Source organism: Giraffa tippelskirchi, chromosome X, assembly GCF_054371585.1.
Source record: "Giraffa tippelskirchi isolate mGirTip1 chromosome X, T2T-mGirTip1v1.2.pri, whole genome shotgun sequence".
In the NCBI taxonomy this organism is placed as follows: Eukaryota; Metazoa; Chordata; class Mammalia; order Artiodactyla; family Giraffidae; genus Giraffa; species Giraffa tippelskirchi.
The window spans coordinates 16,065,530-16,086,148 of NC_137289.1; the positions used below are offsets into that span (position 1 = coordinate 16,065,530).

The following is a 20,619-nucleotide window of genomic DNA, read 5'->3' on the forward strand; positions in this document are numbered from 1 at the left end:
TTTTCTGAAATTCCCTTGCTTTCTCTATAAATCATCGAATGTTGGCTCTTTGATCTCTTCCTTTTCTAAACCCAGCTTGGCCATCTAGATAACATCTGGATAACAATAGAATATTATTCAGCCTTAAAAAGGAACAGAGTTCTAACACATACTACCACATGGATGAACCTTGCTTACATTACAAACCAGGGTCTCCTGCATTGCAGGCATATTATTTATCATCTGAACTACCAGGGAAGCCCCAAGTGGAATAAGCCAGACACAAAGCAAATATTATATGATTTCATTTATATCAAATATCTAAAATTGACAAATTCATACAGATAGAAAGTTGAATAGTGATTGAACAGGCACTGGGGAAATGGAAGTCATTTTGTAATGACGACTAAGTTTCAGTTTTGCAAGATGAAAAGAGTTCTGGACATGACTGATGGTGATGGTTGCATGCAATTTAACGTACTTTAGTCAGTTCAGTTCAGTTCAGTCGCTCAGTCATGTCTGACTCTTTGTGACCCCATGAATCGCAGCATGCCAGGCCTCCCTGTCCATCACCAACTCCCGGAGTTTACCCATACCCATGTCCATCGAGTCAGTGATGCCATCCAGCCATCTCATCCTCTGTCGTCCCCTTCTCCTCCTGCCCCCAATCCCTCCCAGTATTAGGGTCTTTTCCAATGAGTCAACTCTTCGCATGAGGTGGCCAAAGTATTGGAGTTTCAGCTTCAACATCAGTCCTTCCAATGAACACCCAGGACTGATCTCCTTTAGGATGGACTTGTTGGATCTCCTTGCAGTCCAAGGGACTCTCAAGAGTCCTCTCCAACACCACAGTTCAAAAGCATCAATTCTTCGGCACTCAGCTTTCTTCACTGTCCAACTCTCACATCCATACATGACTAATGGAAAAACCATAGCCTTGACTAGATGGACCTTTGTTGGCAAAGTAATGTCTCTGCTTTTAAATATGCTATCTAGGTTGGTCATAACCTTCCTTCCAAGGAATAAGCGTCTTTTAATTTCATGGCTGCAATCATCATCAGCAGTGATTTTGGAGCCCAAAAAAATAAAATCTGACACTGTTTGCACTGTTTCCCCATCTATTTCCCATGAAGTGATGGGACCAGATGCCATAATCTTACTTTTCTGAATGTTGAGCATTAAGCCAACTTTTTCACTCTCCTCTTTCACTTTCATCAAGAGGCTCTTTAGTTCTTCTTCCCTTTCTGCCATAAGGGTGGTGTCATCCGCATATCTGAGGTTATTGATATTTCTCCCGGCAATCTTGATTCCAGCTTGTGCTTCTTCCAGCCCAGCGTTTCTCATGATGTACTCTGCATATAAGTTAAATAAGCAGGGTGATAATATACAGCCTTGACATACTCCTTTTCCTATTTGGAACCAGTCTGCTGTTCCATGTCCATTTCTAACTGTTGCTTCCGGACCTGCATCCAGGTTTCTCAAAAGACAGGTCAGATGGTCTGGTATTCCCATCTCTTTCAGAATTTTCCACAGTTTATTGTGATCCACACAGTCAAAGGCTTTGGCATAGTCAGTAAAGCAGAAATAGATGTTTTTCTGGAACTCTCTTGCTTTTTCAATGATCCAGTGGATGTTGGCAATTTGATCTCTGGTTCCTCTGCCTTTTCTAAAACGAGCTTGAACATCTGGAAGTTCCCGGTTCACGTATTGTTGAAGCCTGGCTTGGAGAATTTTGAGCATTACTTTACTAGCGTGTGAGATGAGTGCAATTGTGTGGTAGTTTGAGCATTCGTTGGCATTGCCTTTCTTTGGGATTGGAATGAAAACTGACCTTTTCCAGTCCTGTGGCCACTGCTGAGTTTAATGCTACTTAAAAATGGTTAATATGGTAAATTTTATGCTATATGTATTTTATCACAATTTTTTTAAATAGAAAAATTTAAAATTCCCACTGCTAAAGACCACTTTTAAAATAGCAAGTGTAGTAAAATCCTTCCCAGAACTGAAGAATACCTATGTAAATCTGAAAAAATAATTGTACATCAACCAGGAAAAAAGTGATTCCTTAAATTTCACTTTGTTACTGTTGGAAGATTGAGTCAATGGTGATGGATAGCAAAGAAAACCCCCATTTCTCCATATTACCAAATAAGTTTGTGTTAATCAAAAACTGTTCTCCAGAGTTTGCAGAAGGGGCTCTTGGTCACTGTTGACTTCCTTGCAGAGGTGTAGTGGTCCTGGTGATTTATTTCACATCCAAGTGACCAGTATACCAGTTGGAAGGACTTAATGTGAGTCACAAAGGTCCGTATAGTCAAAGCTATGGTTTTTCCAGTAGAGAGTTGGATGTAAAGAAGGCTGAATGCTGAAGAATTTATGCTTTTGAACTGTGGTGTTGGAGAAGGCTCTTGAGAGTCTCTTGGACTGCAAGGAGATCAAGCCAGTCAATCCTAAAGGAAATCAATCCTCAATATTCGTTAGAAGGACTGATGTTGAAGCTGAAGCTCCAATACTTTGGCCACCTGATACGAAGAGCAGACTCATTAGAAAAGACCCTGATGCTGGGAAAGAATGAAGGTAGGAGGAAGGGGACGACAGAGGATGAGATGGTTGGATGGCATCACCGACTCAATGGACATGAGTTTGAGCAAGCTCCGGGAGATGGTGATGGACAGGGAGGCCTGGTGTGCTGCAGTCCATGGGGTCGCAAAGAGTCAGACACAACTGAGCGACTGAACAATGAACAACACATGTGAGTCACTATTTTTTTCCAAAGTTGTTAGATTGGAAGAGAAGGAGAGAAGGGCAAGTGAAAATAGGATTCATACTTAAAATATTTGAGGGCTAAAGTGGCTTATAGTTATCCTGAAGTAAGTTTGCTTTTGAGGGTTCACTTTAGCTAGGAGAGATCACTGAGTCTTGCTAGAGCTACAGCATCCCCCTCCCAGTTCTTCCATCCATGCCTGAGGCCAGACAAGATCCAAATCCACCTCTGAGGAAAGAAATTGGTATCTTTTACCCGTTATTTCAGTCCATGCTATCACCCTAATTGTAAGCCTCCATACCAAAGGAGAAATAAACCTGGTACCCAGAATGATTACCTTGTTCACCATCACCAAAAGTTGAAAGAAGAGACTAAAACTCTCCCTTTAGTTCTAATATATTTTCTCACATTGGGAAAAAAAAAAAAAACAACTTAGAAATAATTCCCCCTGAAAAAGAAGAAAATTGTCACAAAAATTCAAAACTAGTTGTGGCTGGGTGGTGGGGGAGAGGGGTGGTCCATAAAGGAAACTTGGAGAAGAGGAAGGAGAGAATGGAAGGGACAAAAGTATCTGCCTTGTTTTCAGAGTAGGAGAAGCCCAGGTTACCAGAATCTCTATAGTCAAGCTTCCTTGTTAGGGGATTGGTTGAGGAAGGGCCCTCTAGTAATGCACTTCCTCAAAGGGAAGTCGCTCAGTCGTGTCCGACTCTTTGCGACCCCGTGGACTGTAACCTACCAGGCTCCTCTGTCCATGGGATTTTCCAGGCAAGAATACTGGAGTGGTTTGCCATTTCCTTCTCCAGGGGATCTTCCCGACCCGGGGATCGAACCCAGGTCTCCTGCATTGGAGGCAGACGCTTTAACCTCTGAGCCACCAGGGAACTTCCTCAAAGGAGAAGGCTAAAGGTTGCCATAGGAACCTTGGTTCTGTATTTCTCTGACCTGGATGAATGTGTAAAAGTTGCCTAGCTGGAAATTTTATATTAATCACTAAATGGCCTTTAGGAGAGATTTGAAGAATGCTCTTTAGCAAACGCGTTTCAAAACAAAGCTAATTTCTCACTGAAAGCTAGCTGTGTGGAGGCCCAATTTGTTTAGAAGCATGGTGCAAAGGCTAGATGAGGAGTTAGAAAACTTGAGGTTCGGTCACTGCTTGGTCACTTGCCAGCTGTGAGACATTAAGAGAACCAGTTCCCTGGGCCTCAGTTTCCTCATGAAATAAGGATAATAAAACCTCCCCTACAGGGTTGTTTCCAGGCCTTCTCCCAACTTGGAAAAGCAAAGGTGGAACAGGGAAGAAAGTACTGTTGATTTAATTACCAAGACAAGTTTGTGAACATTTTCTTTCACAGATTCTGAAAGCAGGAGGGAATTCTGACCGTTTCATATGATTGACAAAGTTCTAGGATTAACTGACTTGACCACAGTCAAGAAGTTACGAAGTGGTAGAACTGGGATTCAAACCAAAATCCATCTGACTCCGAGTTCAGTGCTCTTTCCTCCCTACCAACTAGGCATAAGAAGAAATGAGCTTGAAAAGAAGCTTCTCTACCTTCTACGTCCAGGAAGGAAAAGCTAATTTTTAACAACACCTGTGATGGCTGTATTGGCATATGCACACCAACACAGCACAGATGCAGCAGGCAATGTCATGATTTCCAGATCAATTTAACACCTTTTTCCTAAAAAGCATAGTATTACTGAAATGGTGGGTGAAGCGGATCAAATAAAGTAGAAAGAATGTTCTCCATAGTTAGCTGGATTCATTTAGGTAATTTCAAAGACAATACCCACTTCTTCCCCTGTTTTGCAGCTTCTGTACTTTCATTAAAAAGAGAAAGTCTCCTTTTAGATATTTGCACATCTCCTCGGGATGATGCCCTCCTAGTACCTCCAAAGTCACACAACAAGATCAAGTAGAAAATCTGAATAAAGCTGCAAACAATTGGTTCCGTGATAAGAAATGCTTGTTTAATTTGGTTTGTTTTCTTCTTAAATAAAAAGAACCTATCTTTAGCCATCAACCAGTTTGAAAAACAGACTGTCACTGCTTATTCTGTTTTGATATTTCTCTACACTTTAAAATTTGCTGCTCCTTTCCCATGGCAAATCAAAGGTTTTATACAAAATCCTTCACGGCTAAAGTAAAGCCTTAGTTATACATCTTTCTATTCTCTGATGATTAGGGCTGTGTTTTTGTTATGGTAAATAAGTATCTCATAGAAGTTCAGAAGGTCCTTTCTAGTAATCGTTTGCAAAGGCTCTGAGAAAAATAGTCTCTTCCTAACCCTTATTTTAGACCTATGTGATTCTTTTCTCCAGGAATCCTTGCACTAAGAAGCATAAGATAAGCTTTGTAACAAAGTTGGATGGTTTGGACTAACTCTTAGGTAAATGAGTGGCCTTTTCAAGAAGATACTCTTGTTGGAGGAGAAAGATGTTCTGCACAATTAATGTTTGCAAGAGGGTCATTGAGTAGGTCAAATTTTAACTGGTGGCAATATATCACTCAACATCCAATGGTGAGCTGATGAAAGCATCTGATTGGCCTCAGCCATATGAACCCAAAGGCAGGAATTTCTGAACCATGCCAGGAGAGAGGAACAGTGGGGGACAGCCTCTGAAACAGCTGTAAAATGTAGCAGCCCTAAACCCCCAGCAATTCCACCCTTAAAACTGATGGCTAAACGAGCAAGCACTTTTTAGCCAGTCACTCATTCTTCCTAACTCTGTTGACTAAAAGAAGGTTCCTGTGCACAGTACAAGAGAATGAAACAGCTTAACCTAATTCTGTACCTGAGCCTCACTATAGCTGGATCAGTTAGCCCCACCCACCCCACCCACGGACTCTTACAGAAAGATGGAAATCAGAACAACCTAAGGGTGCATTTGATATCTTGCAAAATGTCAGAAATGGAAAAAGGGGACTTAGATTTCAAGTCAAAACCCTCCTCTCAGTTTTTCAGATGAGGAAACCAAAGCCCCCCAAGGTGAGTTGCCAGAGTGCGCAAAAGCTTCCTTCTAACTCTAGACTTTTACTATTTAGTCAGTATTTTGTCCCACTTTCAAAGGGAAAATGTCAAGACTTTTGGTTTAATATTAAAATTAAAGCTTAAAATTAACTCTCTCCTTACTTCATAGTTTTGTCTCCAGGAGCTCTGTGAAAGCAAAGTCCTCGCCCGCTCACCCCCACCCCCACCAGAATCCCTAGCTTAACAGTTCCTGTTTTCTCACTTGTCCTCCTTCCAGCTTTCTGTCTCCTCCCCTCCATAAGGGTAGGCCCAATTACTCGGTAGCCCACTTAGCATAGCAAAGAGCCGCAGTCCAGAAATGAATGTTGTGTGGAAAACCCAGAGGGCCCCCAGTTGATGCTTTGTTCCTCCCAGCTGTGCTTACTTCCCAAGCAGAGCTGCAATCCCCACCGCTCTGCCTTCCTCCAGGTTTGGGTCTGGCCTCCTCGAGGGTACTATTATTACATAATTTTGCATTGTATCTCAAGGCAAAAAAAAAATGGAATGAAGGAAAAATCCTACACCTCTCATTCCATTTCCTTCCTTGGAAAAGTGGCTATCATCCTCCAGGCTGTTCTGTGAACCGGGCCTTGCCCAGGACAATAGGCTTCTGAGGACAAGGTGATTAGGCCGGCAGTGCAGCGTGTTTGATTAGCACCAACCAGCTCTTTGTAGAGGGACAATATCAGGCCATACAGTAACAAGATCACGTCTTTTGATTTGGGTTCGCTCCCTCTGTTGATACAATCCATTATCCTGTTTGCCTTTCTTACTACACCAAGGCATCGCACCAAGGGCTTCAAGGAGTTTTTCTATAATAACCTCCAAATCCCTCAGCACCTGCCTTCTGCCGAAGAACCTCCCTCTTCACATTGGTGCTTTTCTTTGTCCTTTCAAGATCACTTTGAATAGTTAGGTAAAGCGATACTCCCATCCCGCGGAAAAAGAAAACTAGGGCAACAACTACAGGGCCTCATATTTAATAAGAAACAAAATTAGGCAAAGCAATTGAGTCATTGTTTGCGTAACCCTTTTCCTGCTGCCCTTGTCTTAGTTTCACCGCATCACACACCATCTTCTCGGCTGTTTAAATAGGTTTGATGAAGAAAGGAAGACAAGTTCCAGAGCTTGGAGCAGCCGCCAAGAGATTCATTAACAAAATTTGCCTTCACAAAGGCGACCAGCACATCAATTTGTTAAAAACACAAACAAACGGTATGATGCCACCTATCTCAGGGCCCTAAACTCCCCAAATCCTAAAGCAGAAAACTCCACCCACCCAGAATTTGTCCAGGCTCTCCAAAGCTCCTTTAGAAATTACATAAGATAAATGGAATCCCTTGAATTTTAAAGGGCCCTCCCCAACCTTGAAAACCTAGTCACATTTGAAAGGTATTCGCTTTTGAAAATATTTCATATCCCAAAACTTTCAAGGAAAAAAACTTGATGAAATCACTTAGGGCCTGTGCTGGTAGCACTGGCTAGTAGATAAGGGACCACAGAATATCAGGAATCGGGACTTGGGAAAGAATGGGTTGTATTTTTGTGTGACAAACTCCCTTAAGCTCTGGCAGAATTCACATAACGCGCTATCTTGTTTTCCACCACCCCTCCCCCCCAGCAACCCCTGCCTTAGCATCTTACGTGTGTTTATGCAAGACACTTCTGCTTAATTATGATTCATTCCAATTTGGACTGTAAATAGAAGGCAAATTAATAATTTAGAGGGAAAAAAGACTTGGGCCCTTTTCTCCTCCGTTCATTCCTAGGTCAGCCGGCTCGTTTATGAATTAGTGCTCAAGCGGCCTGAATAGCAGAGAATGAATGTTTGACTAAATCCTCTAAGTATGAAAGCTCTTCACACCATTTGGTCTTGAACTGATCCAATAGCGAGGTGTAACCACTAGTGACAATAAAGCGCCATCTGGCAAAGTGAACTCTAGGCAAACAATGACAAGCAGAAGTGAAAAGAATCGCAATGATTTCCACAAACATGCGAAATACTATAAACTGTGGGATTTAGCAGCTTCCTCCCGAGGCAAGTAAACAAATGCAACACTTCGGTGGAGGCGCTGATGTGTGGGGCTCCGTCTCTGGGAGCGGGCTAGACTCCATTTGCATTTAGCTAGGGAAAAAATGTATGCAGATTGGCGAACAAAAAAATATATAAGCACTACTAACCAGACGTCACTTTTCCTTCGCTCTTTACTGTCAGGGTGATGTACTGGAAGTCTTTATTTCTTTCAGCTTGGGCCTCTCGGTGCCTCATTCTCCTTCCAGCCTGTTCTCATGCCTTTCTCATCACCTGCTGAGGCCTTGATCACGGACAGAGCAGACGAGCAGCGGGGGGACAATTAGAGAGGAGTTCAGACTTTGATCATTTGACCATATGTGAATACAACAGCTGACCACATGTTTTAAAAGACAACTAACTTAAATGTATTTTTAAAAAATCACAAAGCAAGCATAGATACTGAAATTTACATTTTAATTATCCAGCACAATGCTGCATTCAACTTTTTCAAAATATTTAATATGGAAAAATACATCTTGCCACTTCAAAATAGGAAGGGAAAGCACTTTTCTGTGTTTTCTCCCCACCCCCAGCTTTGCTCCCCCCCTCAAAATGTGTTCCCTTTCAGCAGAACATTTAACCACTGTGGATGGTGAAGAATTCTGTGCCAGAGATTTCTAAAGGCACATTCAAAGCTGCCAAAAGTTGAGTATGATTACTAAAGGTAAATTAAGCTTAAAAGAAGCACAATCCTTTATTTTTAAAACATGATTTTATAGAAAAAATATCTGTGCAGCACTAATACCATAAACTGCTTTTTTTTTTAACGGAGCATATTCTATGGTTTAGCTTCACTTCCCCAATTCTTTAAAATGACCATTACAAAATTGTAAAATGTATATTCTAAACAGTGTGAAAATAAAAGAACTTTGTTGGCAGTAAAATAAAGGTATATAATATTTGGTTAGCTGGGAGACTCTCATTGCAGCAGCCTTTCAGAAATGAAGGTTTATTTGTGATTAATTCTGTCAAAACATTGTCACTTCTCTTCTGGTTCTCTTTAAAGTATCACAGCCTGGCTTGGTGAAATGCGGACATACTCTATCCAGCTTAGAGCCAGTTCTCTTGTGTTTTTGTATGCAATTGATGATTTATCAGTTGCTTCTGGAGATATTGGGCCCTCCTTATCTTCTCCACCTACTAGATAATTAACATATTCATGAACTGGTTATTTACTCTCAAATAGGAGGATAATAGAAAAATAACACTAATTGTTTTGACAGCAGTTTACTTAAGAGTTATCTGGGGGAACAAATGTTTCTTTTGTAGTGTTAGGAAGACAAGCATTTATCTATGTATTAAGCTTATTTTTGTTCTTATGGTAGACAAACAAAACTAATCTAGAATAGGGAAAAATTCTAGAAGAAATAATTTAAGTGAAATTTTATCTGACAGTCCCCCAAATATTTTGATAGTCCGTTTATTTCATCAGTTGTGAGGGAAGTTAGCAATGTGGTATACATTGTAATCGCTACATGTACTCATGTATTTATTCATTATCTGTGCTCCATTGTATTTTCAAAATATATATTACCCTTTAATTAAAAAAGAATCCCACCTTGTTGTATTTTACTTTGGTACTACCTTAAATGTAACTGGTTTACATTCATTATCCCATGAGCTTTAAGCATGGGGATTCTTATTTTAGCACAAAATGCATTTTTACTTTGAAAGAGTTAATGTTTAAGACAACCTCTGAAACAAACGTTCCTTAAAAATGGTATTCCTTTCTTAAATGTAAGTGTCTTTACCAGGCCTTCTGTGTTAGCTTGAGAACTGGGGCATGTCATAGCCGTCTCTGGGCCTATTTCCTCTTTTGTAAACAAGTTAGTAAACTATTCGATCTCTAAGTGCTCTTCCAGCTCCAAAGAATCTCAGATTCTATCATTTCCCTACCAAAATGAAAACATGTTCATGCCTCTTTCTTTCTTTCCTTATTGAAATTTTCCCTGTAGCGTGGAGAGATGCTTGAATGGACCAATCTTTTTATCTACTCTGTGCCAGGCATTTTGCAGATATTATCTCCTTTAATCCTTACAACCACCCTGCAAAGTAAGCATTATGATCTCCATTTTATAGATGAGGAAACAGAGGCCCATGGAGGCTACATACCTTACAACAAGCCCTATAGCTAGGAAGTTGTAGAACCAAGACCTATCATTAGATAGGCATTCTCATTATTACACAACACTCCCTCACAGAAAGATAATGGGTATCAGAAGATTAAGTTTCTAGCCCCACTTTATCACTGATTTCCTGAGACAAATCCTCTACCTCAATTTCCTTAGCCCATACAGGCGTTCTAAGTCCAGGATCCTGTCACCTACCTCATTATGTACAGAGACAAAATCAGAAGGGCAATAGTAAACAAAAGGCAAACCAAGTACTTCCTCCACGATGACAGGAGACGTTGTCCTTGCAGGTGACAAGGACATGGAACTACCCTTTCTGAACACAGAACAGTATTTGGTGGTGGAACTGGGATACTGAAAAAATAACTTTAATTATGGCAGCATTCTTTTTTTTTTGAGCACTTTATTTTTTATTTTTTAATTAATTTATTTATTTTAATTGGAGGCTACTTACTTTACAATATTGTGGTGGTTTTCACCATACATCGACGTGAATCAGTATGGCAGCATTCTTTAATGACATTTCTTAAGGTTAAAAGACCTTTCCACAAACTAGGAAAATTCTGGGAAACATAATTCAATTGTTTCTTTTGAATTGAAATAGAATCTATGGAGAAAGAAAATCCTACAAAATGGAAGAAATTGAAAAGTCTACCCTGTAAACATGCTTTATTTAAACTTCACATGTACTTAGTTTTAAAGTGAACACAGAGAAAATCAAGTGGATTTGAACGCAACCTTCTAATCTTTTGAGCCACTGGCAAACATGGGGTAACTTCCCAGAAAGTCCATCTTTAAACCAAGATTTTGGTAAGAAATGCATTTTAAAAAAAAATTTAAGGCATTATTTAAGACACAGAAATAGAGAGCAGGAGCATCCCAAGAGAAGGAAAATGGGACAGGCTCAAGAATTTGGGATGCCAGATAAGAAAGGTTGTTAAGAGCTCTAGATGGGGACTATGGGCATCTCCGGCAATTGCTGTTATTTTGTAATTTTCCTGTTGGTCATTTTTGACCTTTTTATTTCTTTTGTCTACTTTTCTTTAATGATTTGCTACAAAAACCTCCCAGCTTTGTTTGTACGTTTTTGAGACCTAGACTCCCTTGGAGAATCTGAAGGTTATGAAACATCATCCCATCCCTCCTCTGGTCAGTGAAAAATGCACAGAAACATAAACCATTTGCATAAAATTTCCTAAGAGTCCGCTGCCTATCCAAGATCCTGAAGTTATGGTGACATATTTAAAACAAGTTAAGGTACCAATGCACCATTTTCAGCTATCAGATTGGCAATAAGTAAAAGGCTCATCAATTCCTAGTGTGGTTAAAGAAGCAAGTTCACATACCACTGATGGAAGTATAGATTGGTGACAACTCTTCAGAGTTTTTTAAATGCACACACTCTTTGACCTAGTATATCCAACACTGGAAAACGACATCAATGTCTATTGATAGGGGAGACTGCTTAAATGAAGGTAGGAATATCCATATTTCTGGTGATGACGGATGTCGCATTTTTAAGCAAAGGCAGTGTCCCCTCTCCCCATGAGTCACTGTGGTGAGTGGCTGCAGTTGCGAGGTGCGGGAGTTGAAGTTCATACTAGGGGTTTATCTGTGAGTTACCTAATGGCCCTCCTTATAAGGCAATTAGTGAGACAATGAGGGCGCCTGTGAGGCAGTCCTGAAGGGCTGTACTATTAGGGTATTTCAACAGTGGTTCTTAATCTTTTGGGGTTCAAAGACTCCTTTGAAAATCTAATGAGAGCTAAAGACCTATTCTCTAGAAAATGCACATATGCACAAATTTTGCATATAAGTTCAGGGAATTCTTAGGCCCCCTGAAGTGGGTTCCTGGACACCAAGTGATCCTTGCCTTGCGCTTCAAACAAAGAGAAAATCCTTTTGAGGAAGGTCAGTAGGGAAAAACAACTATATGCAGCTAAGGACAGAGAATCCTACACGTGGGCACAGTAGATTCCTTTTAAATTCCTGATTTCATACCTCAAATGAATCCTCAAAGAATTCGTGAATGAATCCTTGCACAGAAATCCTGCTATATTTCTTTAGAAATCTCTCCTATTTTCTAAGACAACTATTTCAAGTCTATTTCTACCTCCTACCCTCGTTAGCTGCAACTTTGCCACTTAGCTCATTGAGAAATTAGAAGCCATCAAACAAAAACGACTCCTCCTCCTCTTTACTAACCTACAAACCAAACATTTCTTCCTCTAGGTATGACTGAGGAAATGCCTTTCCCAACCAAAGCCAACTCTGCCACTCATGCTTCTGGGTTCCTTTCTCACCTACTTTTTCCAAGGTCTTGTAATCAGAATAAAATTAAAACTCTGCTGTGGCTCACAAGGATAACACATGATCTGATTTAAATTTCGCAGATGACACCCTTATTGGTGTGCATAAATCTGGATTTGGGGAGGCATACAAGGGAAAGCTGGGAGACCAGATATTTATTAAGTACCAGGTACTGTTTGGTGAGGGTTTTCCTGGTGGCTCAGATGGTACAGGATCTGTCTGCAATGCAGGAAACGCCAGTTTGATCCCTGGGTCAGGAAGATCCCCTAGAGAAGGGAATGGCTACCCTCTCCAGTATTCTTGCCTGGAGAATTACATGGACAGAGGAGCCTGGCAGGCTACAGTCCATGGAGTCGCAAGAGTCGAACATGACTGAGCAACTAACACACACACACATACACACACACTGTTTGGAGGGGATAAAGTGGCAAGCAAAGCCAGCGTGGCCAATGTCTCATGGAGCTTGAAGTTGAACAGAGAAGTGAAGGTGCAAAGTGAACGGGGCTTTCAAGGCTCAAACAGGCTCTATAATTTATTCAGAACCCAGCATAACAAGTGAACCAAATCACAAATTCCAGACTCTCTTGAAAATCTTACTGTGACTGTTATTGTAGACAAGGTTCTCAAAAAGTTTCACAACATGAGGCTTGGTTCAGAGGTTACATGAAAAAATGACCTACATAGATTTTAATTAAACAACAACAACAAAATGTCCATCAAGCAAAAATTTTTGATAAGTGATCAGAGGAAAACACCTTAAAATGAAATACACTAAAACAGTATTTGAAGTTGTGTTTAAAAGTCAAGATTACAGAAGATTTAAAATTTTATTTGTTTTACATATTTTCTAACATTTTTTTCTAATAAGTTTGAAAGGCTTAGCTGTATTAAGCACTCCAAGGAGAAAAGGTAAAAATGTTATTAATACTGTTAAGTGAAATAAGCAGGTTATAAACCTAGCATGATTGCGATAACATAAGCTATAAGAGGATAGACAAAGATTTGTGTATTGATAAGCAGAAATGAAAGTAGCTAGGCTGGGTTTTGGAGTCAGAATACTTGGTTGAGCAAGTTTCTTGAAATCTCTGTGCCTCTGTACCTCTGTTTTCCCAGTTGTGAAATGGTCATAATTGTCCCTGCCTTATAAGGTTTTTGTGACAATTAAATGAGTCAATATATATAAAATTGTTAGGCAGAGCACAAAGAACTTTTAGGGCAATAAAAGTATTCTGCTGCTAAGTCGCTTCAGTCCTGTCCGACTCTGTGTGACCCCATAGACGGCAGCCCACCAGGCTCTGCCGTCCCTGGGATTCTCCAGGCAAGAACACTGGAGTGGGTTGCCATTGCCTTCTCCAGTGCATGAAAGGGAAAAGTGAAAGTGAAGTCGCTCAGTCGTGTCCTCTTCACGACCCCATGGACTGCAGCCTACCAGGCTCCTCCGTCCATGGGTTTTTCCAGGCAAGAGTACTGGAGTGGGGTGCCATTGCCTTCTCCAAAAAGTATTCTACATGATACTATAATGATGGATACATGTCATTATACTCTTGTCAAAACCCATAGAATGTACAACACCAAGCTTGAGCACTAATGTAAACTATGGACTTTGGATGGTTGTAATGTATCAGTGCATGTTCATCAATGTAACAAATGTCCTAGTCTAGGGGAAGATGTTGATAATGGGGGATGATGTGCCTATGTGGGGACAGCGGGTAGGTGGAAACTCTTTGTACATTCCCCTCAGTTTACTGTGAACATTGTTTCTCTAAAAACTAAAGTCTATTAAAAAATACTCAATACACTGACCATCACATAGGAAGCATTCAATAAATGCTAGTTATTATTTTATTACTACAACTACTACGCTATACTCAGGGTCCTGGTAGGTATTCAGAATTACTGGTAAATAGTTGCCACAGTGGTTGCTTTCTTCTGCTTTAGACCTCTGTGCTGGGCTGCAGTGGAGAAGGCAATGGCAACCCACTCCAGTACTCTTGCCTGGAAAATCCCATGGACAGAGGAGCCTGGTAGGCTGCAGTCCACGGGGTCGCGAAGAGTCGGACACGACTGAAGCAACTTAGCAGCAGCATCTGGGCTGCAAAGCTGATCACCTAACGAGAATTCCCACTAAACTACCTACCCTACCCTCTCCATTGTCTATCTGTAGCCCCAGAGCAGCAGCACTTACGCCTCCCCATTGTATTGTCTGTTTTCTTGTCTTCTCATTACTTCATTGCAAGCTTCCCTGGGGCAGTGAGCCCAGATTTCAAACTTCCTCTCCTACTCTTACCACACTGGGCCAACCAGAGAATGGGGTCTTAGAGTGAGCAGCCTCTTTCTGAGCCCTTCTCCCAATGAAACCATTATTATCATGCTACTATGGAGTACTAGGGGGCTTCCCAGGTGATGCTAGCAGTAAAGAACCCGCCTGCCAATGTAGGAGACTTCAACAGACATGAGTTCGATCCCTGGGTCAGAAAGATCCCCTGGAGGAGACCATGGCAATCCACGCCAGTGTTCTTCTTGCCTGGAGAATCCCATGGACAGCGAGGCCTGGCAGGCTACAGTCCGAAGGGTCACAAAGAGTCAGACACGACTGAAGCGCCTGAGCACGCACTCACACACAGAATACTAGAGAGAGAAGAAACAAACTCCACAAAGTTTTCCAAGGAAATGATCTGTATTGTTTGCCACTTAAGTCTACCCTTACCAGTGACAGTCCCAAATAAAAACATAAAGACTTCTACAATTCTCTCTTTGTCCCTATTTCTCTTACACTCTCACATATATACACGTAAATGTGTATGTGTGTGTATATATGTGTATATATTATACAGCTACATCATGTTATACAACTATATCATGGAATTAGGATTCAGATTTTTTTCTTGTCTCTATTTTTCAGTATTCTATATTTCTGACTATTTCTTATTTATCATGGGAAATCCTCAATCAAAATAAAAGAGAATTTGGTATAGAGATATAGGGAGGAGAAAAGCCACTGTAAACAAGTAGGTCACGGCATGGAGAATAGACACATGAAAACTGAAAAAAAAAGCCTTCCTCTCACTTTCCTCCAAGCTCTAGCAGTCCATATCCAGAAAGGTAATTAGGATAATGTAGAAAAAATTCATTGGGAATTGGAACTGGTCTAACTGGGTTTGACAACAGTTTCTCAAATTGTTTAACTTCTCAGAGCTTCAATTTCTCTATATGGGGACAATAGTACCTACTTCCCAATTTTACTGTGAGGATTATATGAAATGTTTCTAAAATATGCAATGTGGAGAATCTCTAAAAAATGTTTTATCTAAATTAGCAGTCCTCACATTTTAAAATTTGAGAGTATCTTTTAAATGTCAAATATTTCATAGACCCTCCTACACACAGACACACACAGACACACACACACATTACTAGTGGATTGAGAAAATATGGGACAAAAAGCTACTACATAGTTCACATCTACTAGGATGGCTTACCAAAAAAAAAAGGGGGGTGAATAAGTGTTGGTGAGGGTGTAGAGGAGTTGGAACCATTATACATTGTTCATGTGAATGGAAGATGGTATAGTCACCATGGAAAAACAGTTTGGTGGTACCTGAAAAACATGGAAATATCATATGACCTGGCAGTTCTACTCTGAGGTATATACCCAAGAGAAATGAAAACAGAGAATTAGATATTCATACACTGATGTTCATAGCAGCATTATTGGCAATACCCAAAAGATGGAAACGACCCAAATGTCTATCAACAGAGGAATGGATAAACAAAATGTGGCATATGTATACAATGGAATATTATTCAGCTCTAACAAGGAATGAAGTTCCACATGCTACAACATGGATGAATCTTGAAAACATTATGCTGATTGGAATGTCAGGCACAAAAGGACAAATACTGTATGATTTGACTTACATGATATATCCAGAATAGGCAAATCCATAAAGCCAAATACATAAGAGGTTAACAGTGGCTGGGAGAGAAGAGAGTGGAGAGCTCTTTCTTAATGGATACAGAGTTTCTGTCTGGGATGACACAAACATTCTGAAAGCAGATAGTGGTAACAGTTGTACAACATAGTGAATGTAATTAATGAGACTGAATTGTACATTTAAAATGGTTAAAATGATACATTTTATGTTATATATAGTTTACTATAATTTTTTAAAGTGAATTAAAAATTACTATGAATTAATTAGTGCCTTACACATAAATATGACATATATTTATTATTTAATCTGCATGTGGATTTGTGGACCACTTACACAGATTCTAGTGTATTCAAGGGTGTATACATGGCAAATATTTACTAAGTGCTTCCTCAGTAAATGCATCTCTTTAGCACAATATCCAAGCACCAGTTCATATGAGCCAATTAGGGACTTTGTGAATAAATGAGTGTGTGTGTATGTGCATGGGGGGAAGGCTGTAGTAGATAAGTGTTATAAAAAACAGAAAGGGCCTGTCCCTGAATCCTGGCTAATTGCTTCCTTTCAGGAGAAGCACTGAGGACAGAGCAGCCTGGCGTTTGCCTCATGCTGGCTCCTGCAGGTGCAAAGGGAGGACTACTGCTAATGCAACAGAGATGTGCCAGGCTGCACATGGCACACAGATAAACAGGTCTGGAGCCTCCAGAGCTGTCAGCCTAGTGCCTTTCATGAGCCTTAAAAGTGAATCAGAAAGAAAACAAAGAAGGGTCACTCTTAAGATCTGTGTTTCTCGCCATTGCTGTTAGTAAATATGAGGCATCTGGGAGAAACAGAGCCTATATTCAAAAAGTTTACATAAAGCTGAACAGGACAGAGAGGTTCGGAAGGTAGTCAGAGATGATACACAATAAAAAAGGGGGACAGAGCATCCTTTCAAAATATATTGAGAGTTTCAACTGCTCATCATTCAGTGAGAGTTAATGAATCTAAATTCCTACGTTGCCACCAGTATGAACAGAACTAAACATTACCACAAGATGATTCCTTTTCTATTCACTCTTTAAAAATTAACCAAAAGTGCAAGCTGACTTCTTCATCTTAAATGGGTTTGCTTTTTCCTCTGAAATGTGCGTGTGAAAGTGTATTCAACTAAAAAATGTCATCGATCATTTTTTAAAGTTGCTTTAAGTTGCTTTTGGTGGCCATACTTTAAAGTAATCAGCATTGGAAGCATTTCAGACACATTCATTGCATTCTCTGATGTCATTAAAGCTTGCCTTTTAATAAAAGGACAAATTTCTTTCTAGTTATTGTAAAATTTGCCAAAACACAAAATTCTATTAAGTGATACCTATTTTTCCACTTGATTTACATTATAGGATTGGAGATATGTTTTGCTTGTGAAGAAATTGATCCTTCTATAAAATCAAACTGCCCTTTATACAACAGCAATTCTTTTTTTGTAAAAAAAAAAAAACAAACCACTCATTTCAACATATATCTATGTGTGCATACAGAAAGTTCTGAAAGAATGTACAACCAACTTTTGCCACGGTTACTTCTAGGGAGGCATGTCGGTTGGGAAACAGGTAGAGTGAAATGTGAATGGGGATTTTTACTGTTTATATTTTCTGTATTCTTTTAGTTTTTTTATAATGAGTATACAGTTAATAACTTAAAAATAAAGACAAATGAAAGAAAAAAAAAGACAAATGTAGTTCCATGGATTGTGGGTGGTGGTAAACTAATAAAATATCACTTATAACACCAGGCAAAGTAATTTATTTTTTAAATTTTTATTTTATATTGGAATATAATTGATTAACAATGCTGTGTTAGTTTCAGGTGTGCAGCAAAGTAATTAATTATATATATTAATTATATAATAAATATATAAATATTTATTTATAAATAAACATTTTAACTATATATAATTAATTTATGTTAATCACTTTTCTGTACACATATATATTAATATATTAATATAATATATGTACATGTATCTATTATTTTTCTAATTCATTTCTCATTTAGGTTATTACAGAGTACTAAGCATAGTTCCCTGCGCTATACAGTAGGTCTTTGTCACCTATTATTTTAAATATAACACAAAATAATACATACCTCATTCCCTTTTTACATAATATTAAAGAGAAAATATGAAACCCAATGCACTCATCATCCAGTTTCAATAATTATCAGTTCCTGGCCCATCTTGTTTCATTCATATTCCCTCATACACTTAAGCAGACATACAACTAAATTTGTTAAAGTAAATTTGTTAAAACTAAATCCTCAACATTATATAATTTTATCTGTACATGTACATGTTTTACACATTCAAGCTGAAACTATAGAACAGTGTAAGCAACTTTTCAGGATCATACCAGTTCCCTAAAGAAGATGTGTTTTCATAAAGGAAGAGAAGGCAAATTTTACAAGGATAGGAATGTGATTTTCTGAGACTCAACGCAACCCTCTTATTCTAACTGTAAATCATTCAAATCTAGTCTACTTAATCAATGACTAAGAAAATGCAGTCAAATAGGGCGGAACCAAGGAACAGCAGGTAAGTTAGAAAAATGAGTTCAAGAAAACACATCTCTCCATCTGCCACTTCTGAGCCTTACAGCAAAGCGTGCAAATACTCCCTTTCTTGCCAGTTAATTCTTCACAGCTAGCTCTGAGCATTTGGGAGAGAAAAAATAGTTGCTGCAACCTGACAAAATGACTGATGAATTATTCATGTAGCCACTGAACTGAAATCTGCAACCTATAGCTTCCCTGAGCTTCTTCATGACAGGTGAATATAGCACGAAGCATGCTTTAAAATTTACACCCAGGCTTATCCCATGTAATCCGCATTGTCCACCTTCCCGGATGGCTGGAGACTCTAAAGTCCCTCCCTCAGAGCTGAGGAGTGGCCTGGCTAGATGCCCAGCTCTCCCTATCCCACCACACACTCTTACTTCTGCTCAAGAATCCATTTCTGGCCTATGGCTCTTGAAGTTAAGAAGAGTTTAATCTTTCTGGGCTTCTGCTTCCTCATCTGTAAGATGGAGGTGAAAATGTTTACCACAATTGTGCCATAGAACTATGTGGGTGAAATGAACATTGTATGTGAAAGGACTTTAACATAGGTCACTTTGTTAAACAATTATTCCAGTTGCTGCCAGAAACTCTTCAAAGCACAAGCAGCTTTTAGTCTAGCTGTTGCCTTGGCTCCTGACCGCTAACATCTTGCCCCATGTGAAAGTCCTTTTCTCACTGACAAAGCCCATTAACAATTCCCAAGAAATAGAAATAGAATCTGGGTAATAAAATAAAGTCTAACCTTTTTCTTTTCCTTTGTGCTCAATCTAGTTTCACTTGCTCAGGAGTAGTGCGTGCAGAGGCCTGGCACCAGATACTTCAGAACAGAGTTCTTGAGGCAGAACGGCTACCCCAGTACCTCAGTTCAAGATGGCGGCAGTGAGCCGTATTCTGAATCGCTGCGCACAACACTGCGACCTGGAGCTGTGAGCAACACGCCTGCACTGGACTCACAAGAATTCAGCCCCCTCACCTCCCCATTGCGGAGAACCCTACAAAGCGACCCCGCCCACAACCTTTCAGCGAGAGCATGTGCTCTAGACAGAGCTACCATCTCTCTGTTCTTTGATCACCAGAATAATAATAAAGCTTTCCTTTTTGTCTTAACAGAGCTCCATCTTATTCTATTGGTTAGAATGACAACAGGCTGGAGGGAGGATCTTTGTTGGGGCCTGACTCAAAAGGGTTGGTAACACTTTGGCTTTAAAGTTTTAAAAATTCTTTTGAGTCTTTTCCTTAGGCTCCTGAAGCTAATTGAAAAACTGTTAACCTTACCATCATCCCTGATGTGTATCAAGTCAACATTCACTAACGGAAACAATTGTCTAACAAGTGACTTATGCTAAAGTCCTTTCATGCACGCTGTTCATTTCACCCACATGATTCTGTGGCACAATTGTGGTAAGTATTTTTACCTCCATCTTACAGATGAGGAAAAAGGGCTTCCCTGGTGGCTCAGACAGTAAAGAATCTGCCTGCAATGCAGGAGACAAGAGACGCATGTTCAATCCCTGAGTGGGGAATATCTCCTGGTGAAGGAAATGGCTACCTGCTCCAGTATTCTTGCCTGGGAAATCCCATGGACAGAGGAGCCTGGTGGGCTACAGTCCATGGGGTCGCACAGAGTTGGACATGACTGAGTGACTTTCACTCCAAATGACAAAGCAGAAGCCCAGAAAGATTAAGTGACTTGTCAAAGATCTCACAGCTATAGAGGATAATCAAGTTTGAACCCAGGTCTTCTAATTTCTGGGGCTTACCAGGTGGTGATAGTGGTTAAGAATCCACCTGTCAATGCAGGAGACATAAGAGACGCAGGTTTGAT

General features: G+C 39.9%; 1 long non-coding RNA gene and 1 other non-coding gene across 2 annotated transcripts in view; both read right to left on the minus strand.

Annotated features, from left to right (window-relative positions):
- LOC145535855 (uncharacterized) overlaps positions 1-19,712 on the minus strand; it is a 245,407-nt gene extending 225,695 nt beyond the window's left edge. Inside the window, exons 1-2 of the long non-coding RNA XR_014075516.1 lie at positions 19,537-19,712; positions 7,936-8,069 (exon numbers count right to left, since the gene is read on the minus strand). This is a non-coding gene — a long non-coding RNA (uncharacterized LOC145535855). The remainder of the gene's footprint in view (positions 1-7,935; positions 8,070-19,536) is intronic.
- On the minus strand, positions 3,553-3,624 carry TRNAW-CCA (transfer RNA tryptophan (anticodon CCA)). Its single transcript has one exon. It is a non-coding gene; the product is annotated as a tRNA-Trp (tRNA).
- Positions 19,713-20,619: the final 907 nt, after the last annotated feature.